The sequence below is a fragment of the Ranitomeya variabilis genome, chromosome 3 (assembly GCF_051348905.1).
Source record: "Ranitomeya variabilis isolate aRanVar5 chromosome 3, aRanVar5.hap1, whole genome shotgun sequence".
Lineage (NCBI taxonomy): Eukaryota > Metazoa > Chordata > Amphibia > Anura > Dendrobatidae > Ranitomeya > Ranitomeya variabilis.
In genome coordinates this window covers 378,318,223-378,331,657 of record NC_135234.1, presented here as the reverse complement: position 1 = coordinate 378,331,657, position 13,435 = coordinate 378,318,223, and the positions used below count along the sequence as shown (strand labels likewise).

Here is a 13,435-nt window from a genome sequence, read left to right as displayed (position 1 = left end):
ATAGGAACCCTTCTTTGATATCACCTTCACAATTCTTGCATCCATTGAACTTGTGAGTTTTTGGAGAGTTTCTGCTTGTATTTCTTTGTATGAAGACAGAATAGCCTCCCAGTGCTGCTGTTTTGATGTGAACTGCCTCCCACCCTCATAGATCTTTTGCTTGATGATACTCCAAAGGTTCTCTATAGGGTTGAGGTCAGGGGAAGATGGTGGCCACACCATGAGTTTATATCCTTTTATGCCCATAGCAGCCAATGACTCAGAGGCATTCTTTGCACCATGAGATGGTGCATTGTCATGCATGAAGATGATTTTGCTCCTGAAGGCACATTTCTGCTTTTTATACCATGGAAGAAAATTGTCAGTCAGAAACTCTATATACTTTGCGGAGCTCATTTTCACACCTTCAGGAACCTTAAAGGGCCCTACCAGCTGTCTCCCCATGATTCAGGCCCAAAACATGACTCCTCCTCCTCCTTGCTGACGTCGCAGCCTTTTTGGGACATGGTGGCCATCCACCAACCATCCACTACTGCATCCATCTGGACCATCCAGGGTTGCTTGACGCTCATCAGTAAACAAGACTGTTTGAAAATTAGTCTTCATGTATGTCTGGGCCCACTGCAACCGTTTCTGCTTGTGAACACTGTTTATGGGTGGCCAGTAGTAGGTTTATGCACCACAGTAAGGCTTTGAAGGATCCTACACCTTGAGGTTCGAGGGACTCCAGAGGCACCAGCAGCTTCAAATAACTGTTTGCTGCTTTGTAATGGTATTTTGGCAGCTGGTCTCTTAATCCAATGAATTTGTCTGGCAGAAACCTTCCTCATTATGCCTTTATCTGCATGAACTCTGTATGTGCTCTGTTTCAGTCACAAATCTCTTCACAGTATGATGACCACTCTTTTCGTGAAATATCTAATGTTTTCATACCTTGTCCAAGGCATTGCACTATTTAACGCTTTTCAGCAGCAGAGAGATCTTTTTACTTCCCATATTGCTAGAAACCTGTGGCCTGCTTAATAATGTGGGACATCATTTTTAAGTAGTTTTTCTTTCATTAGAATCACCTGGAAAACTATTTGTGTTTAAGATTGATTTCAGTGATCCATTGAGCCCTGAGACAAAATACCATCCATGAGTGTATTTGAAAAACAAAACAAATACATATTTATCACACTTAAATCCAATTTGCATAATAATTTGGAACATGGTGTATTGTACTCTATCTATCTAAGTATCTATCTATTAACAAGTGTTTTGCCGCTTGCTATAGTTGTGATAAACTGCAATAATGTATTTGGCCTTTGGTACATTGTTGCATGCACACCACCTACCTAGCCAGTTCCCTTGCATTAGTACCTTCTGTTTTAATTCAAGATTCCCATGTGTAGGTATTGCTGGGTTCCATGCATTTCTATTTTTTTTTTTTTTTGGGCGCTATGGTTTCTTTTGTGAAACATTGTCTCCCTCTTGTGGAGAACCGACTTCTTAATTTTGTGTATGTGGATTAAATTAAAAAAAATAAAAATGTTTGGTGTGTGGTGTTTGAATGTGCTGCCTATCTTTGTCCATCTGAGTGTCCTAATGGTTTGTAGCCAGCCAGGTGCACTGCCTGCAGTAGATGGAATGTGTGAATGGAACACTGCACATGTCACAATGGGCCCTTGGCCATTATCTGGCTGTGCAGCAGCCATCTTGAGTCTGCTGAAGAAGCTACAGCAGGTAAGTACTCAACAGAAGGAGAGGTAAGGGAAGACAGCTGCTTATTTGTTTTTTGATTGTTCCTCCTCTCTCCTGCTGGTGTTGATGCGCATGGGAACAAAAGGGGGAGGGAGGGTGTGTTAAAATAGGTAGCGTTAGGCAGAGTAAAAATGTATGAAATGCATCTAGAACAAGCAGCAGAACTGTTGTTTTTAAGGTGTCCAGTGTTCTTCAAGATGTCTTCCTGACGGCAATCTTTGGCTCTGTCTTCACAACAGGTGTCTTTCGTAGTCCATGGCACACTACATGTGCGAAACCAAGTTGGGTCACTGCTTCTAAGCCTTTTGGCTAAGATCAAGTGGAGTATTTTTCAAAAAAGGTAGCCTGCTCCTGCCATTTAGTACATTGATACACTATACACACTGGTTTGGTGCACTTGCTAGTATGCCAGGTGGCTCATACAGTCATCTGGTGGAAACCATGGCCCCCCCCATAATCGAGATCAATTGGCTGAGTGTGAGGGCTTGAGGTACAACGTGCCTCGGGAGTGGTCGCCCTAGTGGGACTCTGAGCTTACTTGGTTTGGGATCCCAGGTAATTCTTGGACTCCGTAGCACGCCGCACCTAACCTTTCATACTTTCTTAAGCACCCCCTTCTTTTCCTGGCCTTCGGTTCAGGAAGGTGAATTTTTATAAATCGAAACTACGGTCAGCTTTGGGCTGAGAAATCAACACGAAACAGGGCTCCCTGCTCCGTGAAGTTGAGAGTCCGGTTGGATGCTGGGAGCACGAAAAAGGTACTTCCATGGCTTCGGATATGGAGAGCATCGAAGATCCCTGACCCTCGCCGTGGCCTCCTTGCTCGGAGGGACGTGGAAGGTTAATTGGGGACCCTCTCTTATGGGAAGGGTCCACATGAATCCTTGCCTTGTACGCTGTTTTGGTGTGACTTCAGTCCTATTTTTCAGAGCCTTGGATGTTGCTTCAATCAAAAAATCTGTTCTTATCAGTTTAATATCTGATACGTCCCCTATCTGGGGACCATATATTAAATGAATTTTTAGAACAAAGAGATGGAAAAAGAGCTTGCTCTGTCCACTCCACGCATTGACCTGATATTGCAGTACCTCCAGGACAGGTGCACCCCTTCCCTAATCCGGTTTCCAAAAACAGATTGAATTGAAATCAATGCAAGTTGTGTTTTTGGACTGATATTTGAATTCTTTCTTTCCTCTTTTTGTCCCTTCATTTGTTTTTTCAGGTTCAAAATTGTACATTTCAGATGCCAAACGCAATTTGGTTGAAGTTGACCAACTTTGCTATATCTTGTGTGTTCATTGTTTTCACCGATGTAAAGCATTGTATTGTATTGTTTTCAATTTGTAATGTCATTACACCATGTTCCAAATTATTATGCAAATTACATTTTTCTCGGATTTGCCTAAACGGTCGGTGCAAATGACAGCCAGTCTAATAAAAGTCATCACCCGTTAGAGTATACATCAAATTTTATTGAAGAAACCTCCCAATGATAAAAGCATAATCTCCAAAATGAATAAAAACTCAAAATGCACTGTTCCAAATTATTAGGCACAGTAGAATTTCTAAACATTTGATATGTTTTAAAGAACTGTAAATGCTCATTTGTGGAATTTGCAGCATTAGGAGGTCACATTCACTGAAAAAAAAAAGTTATTTAACTCAAAAACATCCTAACAGGCCAAGTTACATGTTAACATAGGAACCCTTCTTTGATATCACCTTCACAATTCTTGCATCCATTGAACTTGTGAGTTTTTGGAGAGTTTCTGCTTGTATTTCTTTGTATGAAGACAGAATAGCCTCCCAGTGCTGCTGTTTTGATGTGAACTGCCTCCCACCCTCATAGATCTTTTGCTTGATGATACTCCAAAGGTTCTCTATAGGGTTGAGGTCAGGGGAAGATGGTGGCCACACCATGAGTTTATATCCTTTTATGCCCATAGCAGCCAATGACTCAGAGGCATTCTTTGCACCATGAGATGGTGCATTGTCATGCATGAAGATGATTTTGCTCCTGAAGGCACATTTCTGCTTTTTATACCATGGAAGAAAATTGTCAGTCAGAAACTCTATATACTTTGCGGAGCTCATTTTCACACCTTCAGGAACCTTAAAGGGCCCTACCAGCTGTCTCCCCATGATTCAGGCCCAAAACATGACTCCTCCTCCTCCTTGCTGACGTCGCAGCCTTTTTGGGACATGGTGGCCATCCACCAACCATCCACTACTGCATCCATCTGGACCATCCAGGGTTGCTTGACGCTCATCAGTAAACAAGACTGTTTGAAAATTAGTCTTCATGTATGTCTGGGCCCACTGCAACCGTTTCTGCTTGTGAACACTGTTTATGGGTGGCCAGTAGTAGGTTTATGCACCACAGTAAGGCTTTGAAGGATCCTACACCTTGAGGTTCGAGGGACTCCAGAGGCACCAGCAGCTTCAAATAACTGTTTGCTGCTTTGTAATGGTATTTTGGCAGCTGGTCTCTTAATCCAATGAATTTGTCTGGCAGAAACCTTCCTCATTATGCCTTTATCTGCATGAACTCTGTATGTGCTCTGTTTCAGTCACAAATCTCTTCACAGTATGATGACCACTCTTTTCGTGAAATATCTAATGTTTTCATACCTTGTCCAAGGCATTGCACTATTTAACGCTTTTCAGCAGCAGAGAGATCTTTTTACTTCCCATATTGCTAGAAACCTGTGGCCTGCTTAATAATGTGGGACATCATTTTTAAGTAGTTTTTCTTTCATTAGAATCACCTGGAAAACTATTTGTGTTTAAGATTGATTTCAGTGATCCATTGAGCCCTGAGACAAAATACCATCCATGAGTGTATTTGAAAAACAAAACAAATACATATTTATCACACTTAAATCCAATTTGCATAATAATTTGGAACATGGTGTATTGTACTCTATCTATCTAAGTATCTATCTATTAACAAGTGTTTTGCCGCTTGCTATAGTTGTGATAAACTGCAATAATGTATTTGGCCTTTGGTACATTGTTGCATGCACACCACCTACCTAGCCAGTTCCCTTGCATTAGTACCTTCTGTTTTAATTCAAGATTCCCATGTGTAGGTATTGCTGGGTTCCATGCATTTCTATTTTTTTTTTTTTTTTGGGCGCTATGGTTTCTTTTGTGAAACATTGTCTCCCTCTTGTGGAGAACCGACTTCTTAATTTTGTGTATGTGGATTAAATTAAAAAAAATAAAAATGTTTGGTGTGTGGTGTTTGAATGTGCTGCCTATCTTTGTCCATCTGAGTGTCCTAATGGTTTGTAGCCAGCCAGGTGCACTGCCTGCAGTAGATGGAATGTGTGAATGGAACACTGCACATGTCACAATGGGCCCTTGGCCATTATCTCTACTGAACTCTATTTTTGGGCTCCCTCTAGTGGTCACAAGCGGTACTGTGTAGTGTTGTCTTTCTGCAGGTTGCAGCATCAGCTGGTTCGTTATCCTTGGTTGGTTTCCTATTTAGCCCACCTGGATACTCAGTTCCTTGCCTGCTATCAATGTATTCAGTGCTCTTCAGATTCCTTGTCTACCTTGCTCCCAGTCTCTCCAAGACAAGCTAAGTTTTTGATTGATCATTTTTTGATTATCAGCGTTCATTATGTTTTTAGTCCAGCTCGCTAAAATGTGATTTCCTCGCTTGCTGGTTGCTCTAGGGGACTGAGTTTCTCCCCCCACACCGTTAGTTGGTGTGGGGGTTCTTGAAATCTCAGAGTGGATATTTTGTAAGGGTTTTTTACTGACCGCATAGATTCCCTTTTCTATTTTCTGCTATCTAGTATTAGTGGGCCTCATTTGCTGAATCTGCTTTCACCCCTGTGTATGTGCCTTCCTCTTACCTCACCGTTATTATTTGTTGGGGGCTTCTATATCTTTGGGGATTATTTCTCTGGAGGCAAGAGAGGTCTTTCTTTCTCTCTCTCTAGGGGTAGTTAGTTCCTCAGGCTGGCTCGAGACGTCTAGGATTTTTAGGCACGTTCACCGGCTACTTCTAGTGTGTTTGGATAGGTTCAGATTTGCGGTCAGTCCAGTTTGCCACCTCCCTAGAGCTTGTCCTATGTTTGTTACTTAGCTGGAGTAATTTGTGATCCTCAACCACTAAGGATCATAACAGTATAGCAGGCCTAAAAGTGTTTAATGCATCGCAGAAGTGGGATAAAAAGAAGACCTGAGTACTTTTTTTTTTTTTCCCTCCCGCTTTTCCTTTGCTGCAGTCTGTTTAGCTTCTTTCATCCCCTTGAACTCTGGGTGGTTTTGAGCTCAGCTGCAGACATGAATGTTCAGACTCTGACTTCTAGTGTGGATTATCTTACTGCACGGGTGCAAAGTATTCAGGATTTTGTTATTCATAGTCCTATGTCAGAACCAAAGATACCCATTCCTGAGTTGTTTTCTGGAGATAGATCTAGTTTTCTAAATTTTAAGAATAATTGTAAGTTATTTCTATCTCTGATACCTCGTTCCTCTGGTGATTCCGCTCAGCAAGTTAAAATTGTTATCTCCTTGTTGCGTTGCGACCCTCAAGATTGGGCTTTCTCTCTGGCGCCAGGAGATCCTGCATTGCTTAATGTAGATGCATTTTTTCTGGCTCTTGGACTGCTTTATGAGGAGCCTAATCTTGAGAATCAGGCAGAAAAAGCGTTGCTGGCTATCTCTCAAGGTCAGGATGAAGCAGAGGTGGATTGTCAAAAATTTCGTAAATGGTCGGTGCTTACTCAATGGAATGAGTGTGCCCTGGCTGCAAATTTCAGAGAAGGTCTTTCTGAGGCCGTTAAGAATGTTATGGTGGGGTTTCCCACCCCTACAAGTCTGAGTGATTCTATCGCTTTAGCCATTCAGGTTGATCGGCGTTTGCGGGAGCGCAAATCTGCTCATCCTTTGGCGGTATTTTCTGGACAGAGACCTGAGTCTATGCAATGTGACCGAACTCTGACCAGGATTGAGCGACAAAGTCATAGACGTCAAAATGGGTTGTGCTTTTACTGTGGTGATTCTACTCATGTTATCTCAGCATGCTCTAAACGCTTAAAAAAATCGCTAAACCTGTCACCATTGGTACTATACAGCCTAAATTTATTTTGTCTGTTACTTTGATTTGTTCTTTGTCGTCCTACCCGGTTATGGTTTTTGTGAATTCGGGTGCTGCCCTGAATCTGATGAATTTGTCGTTTGCCAGGCGCTGTGGTTTTGTCCTGGAGCCTTTGGAATTTCCTATTCCTCTGAGGGGAATTGATGCTACGCCATTGGCTGAGAATAAGCCTCAGTATTGGACGCAAATGACCATGTGCATGACTCCCGTACATAAGGAGGTGATTCGCTTTCTTGTTCTGCATAATTTGCATGATGTTGTCGTTTTGGGTCTGCCATGGCTGCAAGCTCATAATCCAGTTTTAGATTGGAAAGCTATGTCTGTGTCGAGTTGGGGTTGTCAGGGAATTCATGGCGATACTCCGTTGGTGTCTATTGCTTCTTCCACTCCTTCTGAGGTCCCTGAGTTTTTGTCTGACTTCCAGGATGTATTTGATGAGCCCAGGTCCAGTGCCCTGCCCCCTCATAGGGATTGTGACTGTGCTATAAATTTAATTCCTGGTAGTAAATTCCCTAAGGGACGACTTTTTAATTTGTCTATACCAGAGCATGCCGCGATGCGGAGTTATATAAAGGAGTCTTTGGAGAAGGGACATATTCGCCCATCCTCTTCCCCTCTTGGTGCAGGATTTTTTTTTGTGGCCAAGAAGGACGGTTCTTTGAGACCTTGTATAGATTATCGTCTTCTGAATAAAATTACAGTCAAATTTCAGTATCCTTTGCCACTATTGTCTGATTTGTTTGCTCGGATTAAGGGTGCCAGTTGGTTCACCAAGAGAGATCTCCATCGTGCGTATAACCTTGTGCGCATTAAGCAGGGAGATGAATGGAAAACAGCATTTAATACGCCCGAAGGCCATTTTGAGTACTTAGTGATGCCTTTTGGACTCTCTAATGCTCCTTCTGTGTTTCAGTCCTTCATGCATGACATCTTCCGAGAATATCTGGATAAATTTATGATTGTTTATCTGGATGACATTTTGGTCTTTTCTGATGATTGGGAGTCCCATGTGAAGCAGGTCAGGATGGTGTTTCAGGTCTTGCGTGCTAATGCTTTATTTGTGAAGGGCTCAAAATGCCTCTTCGGAGTACAGAAGGTCTCCTTTTTGGGTTTTATTTTTTCTCCTTCTACTATGGAGATGGACCCAGTCAAGGTCCAGGCTATTCATGACTGGACTCAGCCCACGTCTGTTAAGAGTCTTCAGAAGTTCTTGGGTTTTGCTAATTTTTACCGTCGTTTCATCGCTAATTTTTCTAGCGTGGTTAAACCTTTGACGGATTTGACCAAGAATGGTTCTGATGTGACTAATTGGTCTCCTGCGGCCGTGGAGGCCTTTCGGGAGCTGAAGCACCGGTTTTCTTCAGCTCCAGTCTTATGTCAGCCAGATGTCTCTCTCCCCTTTCAGGTCGAGGTTGATGCTTCTGAGATTGGAGCAGGGGCTGTTTTGTCGCAGAGAAGCTCTGATGGCTCTGTGATGAAGCCATGTGCTTTCTTTTCAAGAAAGTTTTCGCCTGCCGAGCGGAATTATGATGTTGGTAATCGGGAGTTGTTGGCTATGAAGTGGGCATTTGAGGAGTGGCGATATTGGCTCGAAGGAGCTAAACATCGTGTGGTGGTCTTGACGGATCACAAAAATCTGATTTACCTTGAATCTGCCAAGCGCCTGAATCCTACACAGGCTCGTTGGTCGTTGATTTTCTCCCGTTTCAACTTCGTGGTCTCATACCTGCCCGGTTCGAAGAACGTGAAAGCTGATGCACTTTCTAGGAGTTTTGTGCCTGACTCTCCGGGAGTTTCTGAGCCGGCTGGTATTCTCGGAGAGGGAGTTATTTTGTCTGCCATTTCCCCAGATTTGCGACGAGTGCTGCAGAAATTTCAGGCGGATAGACCTGACCGTTGTCCACCAGAGAGACTGTTTGTCCCGGATAGATGGACCAGCAGAGTTATTTCCGAGGTTCATTCTTCGGTGTTGGCGGGTCATCCTGGGATTTTTGGTACCAGAGATTTGGTGGCTAGGTCCTTCTGGTGGCCTTCCTTGTCGCGGGATGTGCGTTCCTTTGTGCAGTCTTGTGGGATTTGTGCTCGGGCTAAGCCTTGCTGTTCTCGTGCCAGCGGTTTGCTTTTGCCTTTGCCTGTTCCGAAAAGGCCTTGGACGCACATTTCCATGGATTTTATTTCGGATCTTCCAGTATCTCAGAAAATGTCTGTCATCTGGGTGGTGTGTGATCGTTTTTCCAAGATGGTCCATTTGGTGCCCTTGCCTAAGTTGCCTTCTTCCTCCGATTTGGTTCCTCTATTTTTTCAGAATGTGGTTCGCTTGCACGGCATTCCTGAAAATATTGTATCTGATAGAGGATCCCAGTTTGTGTCCAGGTTTTGGCGGACTTTTTGTGCTAAGATGGGCATTGATTTGTCTTTTTCGTCGGCCTTCCATCCTCAGACTAATGGCCAAACCGAGCGAACTAATCAGACGTTGGAAACTTATTTGAGATGTTTTGTTTCTGCTGATCAGGATGATTGGGTGACTTTTTTGCCTTTGGCCGAGTTTGCCCTTAATAATCGGGCTAGTTCTGCTACTTTGGTTTCGCCTTTTTTCTGCAATTCTGGTTTCCATCCTCGTTTTTCCTCGGGTCAGGTTGAGCCTTCTGACTGTCCTGGGGTGGATTCTGTGGTGGATAGGTTGCAGCAGATTTGGAACCATGTGGTGGACAATTTGAGGTTGTCACAGGAGAAGGCTCAGCGCTTTGCCAACCGCCGCCGCGGTGTGGGTCCCCGACTTCGTGTTGGGGATTTGGTGTGGCTGTCTTCTCGGTATGTTCCTATGAAGGTCTCCTCTCCTAAATTCAAGCCTCGCTTCATCGGTCCTTATAAGATCTTGGAAATCCTTAACCTGGTGTCTTTTCGTTTGGATCTCCCAGCATCGTTTGCCATTCATAATGTGTTCCATAGGTCTTTGTTGCGGAGGTATGTGGTACCTGTGGTTCCTTCTGTTGAGCCTCCTGCTCCGGTGCTGGTCGAGGGCGAATTGGAGTACATGGTGGAGAAGATTTTGGATTCTCGTATCACTAGACGGAGGCTTCAGTATTTGGTGAAGTGGAAGGGCTATGGTCAGGAGGATAATTCCTGGGTTGTCGCCTCTGATGTTCATGCGGCCGATTTGGTTCGTGCCTTCCACGCGGCTCATCCTGATCGCCCTGGGGGTCTTGATGAGGGTTCGGTGACCCCTCCTCAAGGGGGGGGTACTGTTGTGAACTCTATTTTTAGGCTCCCTCTAGTGGTCACAAGCGGTACTGTGTAGTGTTGTCTTTCTGCAGGTTGCAGCATCAGCTGGTTCGTTATCCTTGGTTGGTTTCCTATTTAGCCCACCTGGATACTCAGTTCCTTGCCTGCTATCAATGTATTCAGTGCTCTTCAGATTCCTTGTGTCTACCTTGCTCCCAGTCTCTCCAAGACAAGCTAAGTTTTTGATTGATCATTTTTTGATTATCAGCGTTCATTATGTTTTTAGTCCAGCTCGCTAAAATGTGATTTCCTCGCTTGCTGGTTGCTCTAGGGGACTGAGTTTCTCCCCCCACACCGTTAGTTAGTAGTGCCACCTCCCTAGAGCTTGTCCTATGTTTGTTACTTAGCTGGAGTAATTTGTGATCCTCAACCACTAAGGATCATAACAGGACCCTCTCTTATGGGAAGGGTCTACATGAATCCTTGCCTTGTGCACTGTTTTGGTGTGACTTCAGTCCTATTTTTCAGAGCTTTGGATGTTGCTTCAATCAAAAAATCTGTTCTTATCAGTTTAATATCTGATACGTCCCCTATCTGGGGACCATATATTAAATGAATTTTTAGAACAAAGAGATGGAAAAAGAGCTTGCTCTGTCCACTCCACGCATTGACCTGATATTGCAGTACCTCCAGGATAGGTGCACCCCTTCCCTAATCCAGTTTCCAAAAACAGATTGAATTGAAATCAATGCAAGTTGTGTTTTTGGACTGATATTTGAATTCTTTCTTTCCTCTTTTTGTCCCTTCAGTTGTTTTTTCAGGTTCAAAATTGTACATTTCAGATGCCAAAACGCAATTTGGTTGAAGTTGACCAACTTTGCTATATCTTGTGTGTTCATTGTTTTCACCGATGTAAAGCATTGTATTGTATTGTTTTCAATTTGTAATGTCATTACACCATGTTCCAAATTATTATGCAAATTACATTTTTCTCGGATTTGCCTAAACGGTCGGTGCAAATGACAGCCAGTCTAATAAAAGTCATCACCCATTAGAGTATACATCAAATTTTATTGAAGAAACCTCCCAATGATAAAAGCATAATCTCCAAAATGAATAAAAACTCAAAATGCACTGTTCCAAATTATTAGGCACAGTAGAATTTCCAAACATTTGATATGTTTTAAAGAACTGTAAATGCTCATTTGTGGAATTTGCAGCATTAGGAGGTCACATTCACTGAAAAAAAAAAGTTATTTAACTCAAAAACATCCTAACAGGCCAAGTTACATGTTAACATAAGAACCCTTCTTTGATATCACCTTCACAATTCTTGCATCCATTGAACTTGTGAGTTTTTGGAGAGTTTCTGCTTGTATTTCTTTGCATGAAGACAGAATAGCCTCCCAGTGCTGCTGTTTTGATGTGAACTGCCTCCCACCCTCATAGATCTTTTGCTTGATGATACTCCAAAGGTTCTCTATAGGGTTGAGGTCAGGGGAAGATGGTGGCCACACCATGAGTTTATCTCCTTTTATGCCCATAGCAGCCAATGACTCAGAGGCATTCTTTGCACCATGAGATGGTGCATTGTCATGCATGAAGATGATTTTGCTCCTGAAGGCACATTTCTGCTTTTTATACCATGGAAGAAAATTGTCAGTCAGAAACTCTATATACTTTGCGGAGGTCATTTTCACACCTTCAGGAACCTTAAAGGGCCCTACCAGCTGTCTCCCCATGATTCCGGCCCAAAACATGACTCCTCCTCCTCCTTGCTGACGTCGCAGCCTTTTTGGGACATGGTGGCCATCCACCAACCATCCACTACTGCATCCATCTGGACCATCCAGGGTTGCTTGACACTCATCAGTAAACAAGACTGTTTGAAAATTAGTCTTCATGTATGTCTGGGCCCACTGCAACCGTTTCTGCTTGTGAACACTGTTTATGGGTGGCCAGTAGTAGGTTTATGCACCACAGTAAGGCTTTGAAGGATCCTACACCTTGAGGTTCGAGGGACTCCAGAGGCACCAGCAGCTTCAAATAACTGTTTGCTGCTTTGTAATGGTATTTTGGCAGCTGGTCTCTTAATCCAATGAATTTGTCTGGCAGAAACCTTCCTCATTATGCCTTTATCTGCATGAACTCTGTCTGTGCTCTGTTTCAGTCACAAATCTCTTCACAGTATGATGATCACTCTTAAGTTTTCATGAAATATCTAATGTTTTCATACCTTGTCCAAGGCATTGCACTATTTAACGCTTTTCAGCAGCAGAGAGATCCTTTTTACTTCCCATATTGCTAGAAACCTGTGGCCTGCTTAATAATGTGGGACATCATTTTTAAGTAGTTTTTCTTTCATTAGAATCACCTGGAAAACTATTTACCACATGTGTTTAAGATTGATTTCAGTGATCCATTGAGCCCTGAGACAAAATACCATCCATGAGTGTATTTGAAAAACAAAACAATTACATTTTTATGACACTTAAATCCAATTTGCATAATAATTTGGAACATGGTGTATTGTACTCTATCTATCTAAGTATCTATCTATTAACAAGTGTTTTGCCGCTTGCTATAGTTGTGATAAACTGCAATAATGTATTTGGCCTTTGGTACATTGTTGCACGCACACCACCTACCTAGCCAGTTCCCTTGCATTAGTACCTTCTGTTTTAATTCTAGATTCCCATGTGTAGGTATTGCTGGATTCCATGCATTTCTATTTTTTTTTTTTTTTTCGCGCTATGGTTTTTTTTGTGAAACATTGTCTCCCTCTTGTGGAGAACCGACTTCTTAATTTTGTGTATGTGGATTAAATAAAAAAAAAAAGAAATGTTTGGTGTGTGTGGTGTTTGAATGTGCTGCCTATCTTTGTCTATCTGAGTGTCCTAATGGTTTGAAGCCAGCCAGGTGCACTGCCTGCAGTAGATGGAATGTGTGAATGGAACACTGCACATGTCACAATGGGCCCTTGGCCATTATCTGGCTGTGCAGCAGCCATCTTGAGTCTGCTAAAGAAGCAACAGCAGGTGAGTACTCAACAGAAGGAGAGGTAATGGAAAACAGCTGCTTATTTGTTTGTTGATTGTTTCTCCTCTCTCCTCCTGGTGTTGATGCGCATGGGAACAAAAGGGGGAGGGAGGGTGTGTTAAAATAGGTAGCGTTAGGCAGAGTAAAAATGTATGAAATGCATCTAGAACAAGCAGCAGAACTGTTGTTTTTAAGGTGTCCAGTGTTCTTCAAGATGTCTTCCTGACGGCAATCTTTGGCTCTGTCTTCACAACAGGTGTCTTTCGTAGTCCATGGCACACTACATGTGCGAAACCAAGTTGGGTCACTGCT

At 42.9% G+C, this 13,435-nt stretch overlaps 2 non-coding genes across 2 annotated transcripts; both read left to right on the top strand.

The window, feature by feature from the left end:
• The first annotated feature begins 2,670 nt into the window (after positions 1 to 2,670).
• On the top strand, positions 2,671 to 2,853 carry LOC143818719 (U2 spliceosomal RNA). Its single transcript, XR_013224676.1, has one exon. It is a non-coding gene; the product is annotated as a U2 spliceosomal RNA (small nuclear RNA).
• Positions 2,854 to 10,610: 7,757 nt separating this feature from the next.
• On the top strand, positions 10,611 to 10,793 carry LOC143763820 (U2 spliceosomal RNA). Its single transcript, XR_013212831.1, has one exon. It is a non-coding gene; the product is annotated as a U2 spliceosomal RNA (small nuclear RNA).
• The last annotated feature ends 2,642 nt before the right edge of the window (positions 10,794 to 13,435 follow it).